Consider the following 7,612-nt stretch of genomic DNA (forward strand, 5'->3'; position numbering starts at 1 on the left):
TATGACTTTAAATTTTAATGGTGGATTCAATAAACCTTAGCCCACCTCTATGAAATTTCTATAACTGTCACTGGAAAAATATGGAGTGTTTGAAACAAGTTTCTAAGTTGGTCTCTAAATCATTAAAATAATTAAACAGGCAGCTGTTTCTGAATGTGAAGGGAGCTGAATATGCAGAGGCTGACCATAGCATCTATTCATGGTTCGAAGGAAATGTGGCCTTCAAATTGGTTTGGAAGCCATGAAAATAAATAGGCAAACAACCAGAAACAACCTGGCACTCTAGCTTACTTGGGCCCACATAGCTGGATGCAAACCTAGATATAGCATGCAGTTGGTAATACGGAAGCCTCTGTTTTTCCTATAGTTTGCTCTGTAGGAAAAAAAGGTAAGTTCTGAACATAATATATAAAATATTAAATTAATTTTCTTTGGCCTCCAAATCTCACTTTCAAAACTCTGCTTTTCTTTCAAAGAAGCTTACAAATACACACAACTTCTAGGATTTCATTAAAATCTAAGATTTAGGATGCGGCTTGTTTGGGAGGTTTCCTTTATGACAGTTGCCAACTATGGTCATGGTGAAATTACAGTGAGAGAGACCTAGTATCTGTTTCAAACCATTGGAAGCATGGGAGAAGAATTACTATCTCCTCCCTGTCAAATACCACATATTCTTACTCTTAAAGGCTTGGGATTTCAGAAATTCCCAACTGCAAAAGAGTAAGTTAGCTAGCCTAATGATGAGTGTGCGAATGGAGAAGACACAGGTACTTTTTTTCTATACCTGTATTCTTCTGAATGCACATGCTCACAAGCACACTCACACACAAAACCACCATAATAATAAAAACATAAAAATCATGACTAAGAGCTCAAGGTGTACAAAATGTTTTGGGAAAAGGGAGAAGGTGGCTGCTGGTCAGTCCCATCTGTTCTTTGTCACCTTCATTAGTTTCAATGGAAAACCCATATTCCCTGGAATTTCGTAGTCTCTCCCTTAGTCTCTCCACCTCTTTCACAGTAGAAGATCAGCTGCAAAGGATTTTGGTTAAGCTGCTCCGGGTTTTTGAATTGAAGAAATGGAGGGGGAGATGTGAATTTCTCAATTATTGAAAAGATGTTCAGCAGCCACCAGCTGGAGTTACAATAGCTGCTTGAGATTTCACTTTATGACGCTGGCCACCACGTCTCCGGCCACCACCTCCAGCCTTTGCCTGGAGAAAGGGGGAGGGGAGGAGAAAAAAAGCCCAAGTTAGAATAAGATGGACAAGAGATTTTGGATGACCAAAGAAATTGAAAAAAATGCACAAATACAAGTCACAGTGTTGGATATTGGATACATATAAGCCCCATAAAAAACATCTTCCATCTAAGCCTTCCCAGTCCTATTCAGAAGAGGACATCTCACTGATGCTTTCTTATGGTCATGATGGTGGGGTATTCTCTGTTGTAACTGATAAGAGGCCCAAGCAGTGCAGCAAAATAAAGTGGGCATGGAGCATTTCCATCACGAATTAAAGTTCAAAGCCTTTATTGTCATTGTATATCATGTATACAATGAAATTGGTTTAGCCTCTACTGGTGCAGTCCATACAAGAATACAATAATGACCAGTAATACAAGAGTACTTGATTATCAACAACCCTAAGATGACTGGTTTTATTTGTTTATTTCTCTTTCCACTGTAAATTCCTTTGAAATTTGTGAACATTTCAAAACAGTTGTGAAAATTGTGAAAAACAAAGTATAAATAAAATCAGAGAATAAATGGGAAACAAGAGGATGAGAAACCATGTTCATAACAATTCTTCCTGAAGGTTCCTGAGCTTCATGAGAATTCAACTTAAATAATTTACAGCCTGTGCTCCTAAGGCATATAAGCCATAGTAGAGGAAATACCTTATTTCCCTCTTGATTGTGGGATTCTTCATCCAAAGCAGGCTGAAGGAAAGCATTGGGAAAAGAAAAGCAGAGGTAAGCTGAACACAGGACAAACAGATAACGAAGGCAAACAAACAACTAAGATATGGACAAAGACTGAGCGAATGAAGGGAGTTCTGTTCCAATTCATCTGGAAAGCACTAGACAACAACACATGGCAGGAGACAAAACAAAGGCATACACACTCACACAGGCCAAAGGAAAAAAGGGACTGACATGCTAGATAAACAATGACTGCACCTACAGAGCACAATTATCTGAAGTAAGGAGCACTGCTATGCTAAAGCTCTCAAGCTTTTGCCAATTTCACAAGTTTATGCTACCTGTCCAAAGTTTACAATGTCATCTTAACAGTTAAAATACCATAGACTACTATGCGTTCTGCAAAGGAAAACCTCACAAAACTATAAAAAAAAACCCTTGCAGAAACAGACCTTTGAACTGGATACATTTTATGCTTTCAATGTAAGTCAAGGAAAGCTCCATAATTGAAGAGGAAGTTCCTTCTACACTTTGGGGCAACTGTAAAATAAGGCTCGCTCAGTAAATCCTTACTGTATTAATCCACATCATAAAGATAAAGGAAACAGTTGGATCCAACACTGTAGAAGAACTGCAAGCTCATGTGGAAAACAAATGTGAACACACAATATTAAAAATGAACATACTATATCCTGCTTGGTTATTTTCTTTTGACTTAGCAGGGACCGTGAATCAGGATGGAAAAGTTTGTTCAATGAAGCTTAGTTTAAAAAGAATTTTCTTAAATATGAACTCAGCCAAAATCAGTGGAGGAGAAAAGTGGGTCCCTTTAAGGTAAGCCTGGGAAAGGTATGATGGCATTGATAAGGGTACAAAGGCATTGCACAGGCCACAACTGCCCAGGCCACAACTACCTGTGGTTGTTGAGCACCAGATGGTGCTGAGGCAACTGTTGCCAGTGAGGCTCCATCCTCTGCCACAGGGGAAGTCAGCACTGCTATGCCAGCCTGGGCTCCGCTCTCTTCGCGCTTGGTCAAGGGTCCTTTTTTTGTAGACTGCATCTTGATTTGCTGGGGCTTCGAGTTCATGGGAGAATTATTGGTGGTCTGCAGTAACTGCCAGTGAAAAACAGATAACCAGAATCAGGATCTTTGCTGAGTGTTGGGTTTTACTTTAACGCATAGAATTAACCCAGCAAAGTTGATGTGACTTTAGTTAGACCTTTAGATACTTAGAAAAAGAAGCTAAGCTCTCTCATCTCCTACAACTCCCGAAGCAGGAAGAGACTAAAGTTAGTCTGATTTTTTTATTCCAGGAGCTGATAGGGAAGATCAAACATTATGGGGAAAAAAAGGGATTTTAACAGCAGAACAATATTTAAGCCATTTCATTGTACATATGCTTCAATTTATCTATTTGAATGATATATACAATTATATTCTGATTTGGCAACCAAGAACTTCTGAATTTGCCATGCTTAAAAAAGGATGGTTGGTGCCCTGCATTTGTAAATACGAGGAATCCATTGGAATAATACCTTCATTCCAAGCAGAAGCAAGGCTTAAAAGACTCAGAACTGTAACTGGGCTTGCAAACCTTTAGAAAATATGGGTATTGCAGCAATGTTTAATTTCAACAGAAAGAACACGGATGCAGGGCACCTAAAGAAGACTCCATTTTGGATGGGGTGAAAATTCTAGAAGATACTTGACTTGTTGCGGCAACTCTAAAAAAAGAAGGAAAGGACCGAAACAGCAGAAATAGACTCCATCCTTTTCTCACTAGCTTCCCAGTGGATCCTTCCAGCATAGCTAAATGCAAATCCAGATAGACAAGCAACATTTTGCCAAGTTCCTCACTGAACAACAATGCTCAAACTTGTTCTACCTTACCTGGGCTGAAAACTCTGAAAAAATGGGAACAGAACCATCTTAAGCATAGAATTTGCTGTAAAGTTAATCCCATATAGATACTGGAAAATAACAATTGTTTATCAATTATGTACCCCACCAGTAAGTAGCAACAAGCAGTAACTGGCAACAAAGCAATACACTATTAGATCAATGAAGAAGAGAAATTATGCAACTGCAGGTGCCAATCTCTGAAACTCCTCCCCATCCACTATTACCTTGGTGATAGTGCCGACAGCTTTGGTACGCCCCTCACGAAAAACTAGCCGCTGGTCTATGTGCAAGTACTCAGGAGTTTTGATGAAGCGGAAGTGGACAGTGGCTTTGTCCCCAGTGCGGAGGCAGTCTTTGTCCATGCTAAGGATAGTGGCTGTCTGGCGAATGCTACCACAATGTACTAGAAACAGGGAAACAAATATTGGCAATATACATGGATGTTATTAATTCACCACACAAAAAAGTTCAGTCTCCTTTGTTATGTATATGGCTCTCTGACTAATAGGAACATCATCAAAACTTTACTCGTTACTTTCCCTAGTGAGCCCAGATCTTCATTGCTCAGTGGCATTCTTAAGCAGTGAGGGATTCCTCCAATGAGAAATCTGAAGGCTTCCCATATGTCATGCTTTCCTCAAAAACCTCTCTCTTGTAAGACACAGGTTTTAAAAAATCACATGCAGTCCCCCCTCCCCCCTCCCAGGTTATCCATCAAACCTAGCACTAAAATGGAATTTCTACAGAGGTGCAAGTCAAGCACTGTAGCCATGGATCACCCAACAATCTTGATGTTCTTCTGCAGATAGGCACAGATTGCGGCTGCATTTCTTCTACCTTTTTGGTAGAAGAAACGCGGCTGCTTATTTTATTTTTTTTCAAAAGCCAGGCTCCGCTGCTTTCGCTTCCTTCCGGCAAGCGGGCGCTGCGTTTGTTTGTTGCCGTCCTTAAAAGAGCGGAGAGCAAGATGCACCTTGGAAGTTTTCGTCGGAGATCAAGAGGAGGGAGCGGGGAAAGGAGCGGGGTGGGCGGGTGGGCGAGTGAAACAGATACGCGCACCGGAGGTTTGTCCTGATCTAAGTTTCCGTGCGTGGATTTGCAAATTGTGCAACGACCGTGGTTGCTGTGCGAGGCAGCCGCGTGGATGGAGGAGAAGCGGCAGAAGGCTCGAGCTGCTGTAACGGAAACAACGGAAACGGTTTGACAGTTTTGCGGCCGCCTCAATATTGATACATTGAGAAGTGGCGGTTAAAGATGAAGGTTTGAAGTAGCGAGGGATGATGGGGTTAAATTAACAGTTCTAGGCATGTTTAATTTATAAAGAGAAGGAGGGGAAATCACGCCTCCTAATTTGGAAATCCTACCCTGGAGAGACCTAGATTCCAATTCCTCTTGGCTCATTTACAAGTCAGTCTAACCTATTTTGCGGGATTATTGTTGCGAGGGAAAGAATTACTTTGTTTTCAGGGAAATATAATCCTGTGAACTGTTTTAAGCCACTGAAAGTAAATGTGGGATTCCTGAAACTCTCAGGAGATTAGTGGTGACATATTGTGTATCATTTTTACCCCACTGATTTTCAGCTCAAGAGCCCAATGAGGTACTCAGTGAAATATTGATATTGGATCATTTCTGGTTTCTACAATCTTAACTCAGCATTTCTGAACCACATAACCTGTTTTCTTTAGGTCAAAAAATGTGCATGGTGCTGCCAAAGTACTAAAAGAGATGACAACTGTTATTCCCATATGAGGGGAGGGGTTTCAAAATTGAAAGTGGGAGCAGCTTGAACACCATATTGTGAATACAAGACAGAATCAAAATACAGTTTGAATTTCTGTACAAGACAGAATCAAAATACAGTCTGATATTACACTTTCTTTCTAATTTGTCTTCTTTAAAATGCTCTATTTTAGCAAATTGACCCTGCAATAGGGCAATTTTTGCTCCATAGGGTCTCAGTGATTTTCTTTCTCAGAGGTTGAAGCATAAAAGTTAAGGGGAGACGGGGGAGAAAAACAGATGTGAAAGATGTGAAGGAAAGGAGGCCAGCTTGTCTCCTGGGGTAACAGACTTGATTTGAGTCGAGCTGCCTAATTGAGATGAAAGGAGGCATTTGTATTTTCTTTTACTCTTGGGAATTTGGTACAAATTTTCTTTGATTTTTGTTCTTTGCTTCCTACATATTTGTGTGTGCGGGCGGGGATAAAATTATGAGAAGGAATATGTGCTATAACAATTACAGCTACTAGCAACTAGCAACTAGCTACTAAATTTAAGCTATAAAATCCTGACCACCACTAGTGTAGCAGAGAGGGATAACGCAAGAGCCTTTTGCTTTGATATAGTGATGGTCCAGAGCAATGTTCCTCACCCTTAGCAACTTGAAGATGTGTGGACTTTTAACTCTCAGAATTTCCCAGTTCAAATCCACACATCTCCAAGATGTCATGCTTGAGAAACTGGTCTGGAGTTTTGCAATCCAGGTAGCGTGTTGGGAATAACGAAGAACAGGAGGGGGTGTGGAGAATGGCAGCAGCATGGCTTATGTCTAAGCAAGGGAAACCCTCTTGTAGATGCATGTCATTTGACTTGCTGAACATTGGAAACATTTCCCAGGAGAACAGTTGTGTTGTAAGAGTAGAAATGCAGGCTGAGGCATGATAGAAATATAATTAGAAGATTAATGATGTAAATGTTGATAAACAATTGCTAGCGAGCAGACTTCTGACTTGATTTGCTTGTGGTAACGAACAGGGAGGGAAGTTTTTTTAACTCTATGAGTTAAGTGAAGGATAGGCACAAGGTCAGATCTTGATTTTGCTATTTGTTTTTTTCCCATCTCAGCAAGCAAATCTGCAGGGTGACTGACGCTGTATAAATATAGTCGTTGTTGTTGCTGCTGAGGGTGGGACTTGACGCAGTTCCAGATCGGCCTTGTCTTGGCTGGGATATGAACTCTATTTTGCCTTGCCCAAAAGCTCTACTGTTTCCAGCCAAGATGCATTTGGTTCATGATGTACTGAGTATCTCATGAATCTGTCAGTGGGCCAGAAATTGAGCTCACATGCCAGTGGCAGTTGGAATGTGATCCTGCAGCGTAGTTCAATGCAAGAGCATTGGTCCCCAGTGCCTTTTGATAGCAAAAAGAAATGAAGAAAAATAAATCCTCAAATCAAGCTGAGATCCTGATAAATGTACACAAATACAGTCATGCTGGTTTGTTGGCGATAATACTGAAGTAGTTCAATTGTTCAAATTCAACAATTTTTTCAAATTCAACAATTTTTTCAAATTCAACAATTCTGTTCTAATTCAACAATTTATTCCAATATAGTCATGTCATCTTCGCAGTGGTGGGATTCTGCCGGTTCTAGGTGGTTCGGCTGAACCGTTTGTTAAATTGCTGGCTCACCCTGCCCCTTGCCCCGCCCCTCCGCACCACTATTTATTGCCAATAAATAGTGGTGGGCGAGAGGCAGGCGAGCCAACAATTTAACAAACAGTTTGGTGTTTTTTTGTAATTTTATTGGCCCGCAGAGCTTCAGCATAGACTAATTAGCCCGTTGATTAGATCGGCCTCCCGACTCTCAGCTGATTTGCTCTCAGCTGTTTTGCTCAGGGCTTTGCTGCTTGCTTGCAAAGAGTGATGGAGCAGATTTTTTTCCCCCTAGCTATGCTGAAAAACCAAACTGAAAGTAAAGCAGGCTATTTGCTGCAACATTGGAAAATTAGGCAGGCAGATTTCTTTTCTTTTTCCTCACCAAAGAAGGTAGGTGCAA

The 7,612-nt window shown here is 40.8% G+C and overlaps 1 pseudogene; it reads right to left on the reverse strand.

Annotated features, from left to right (window-relative positions):
* On the reverse strand, nucleotides 1–4,255 carry LOC139319840 (GTP-binding protein 1 pseudogene; annotated as a pseudogene).
* Nucleotides 4,256–7,612: the final 3,357 nt, after the last annotated feature.

The sequence above is a fragment of the Pituophis catenifer genome, unplaced genomic scaffold (genome assembly GCF_029215685.1).
Source record: "Pituophis catenifer annectens isolate HBS135680 unplaced genomic scaffold, rPitCat1.0.hap2 SCAF_7, whole genome shotgun sequence".
Lineage (NCBI taxonomy): Eukaryota > Metazoa > Chordata > Lepidosauria > Squamata > Colubridae > Pituophis > Pituophis catenifer.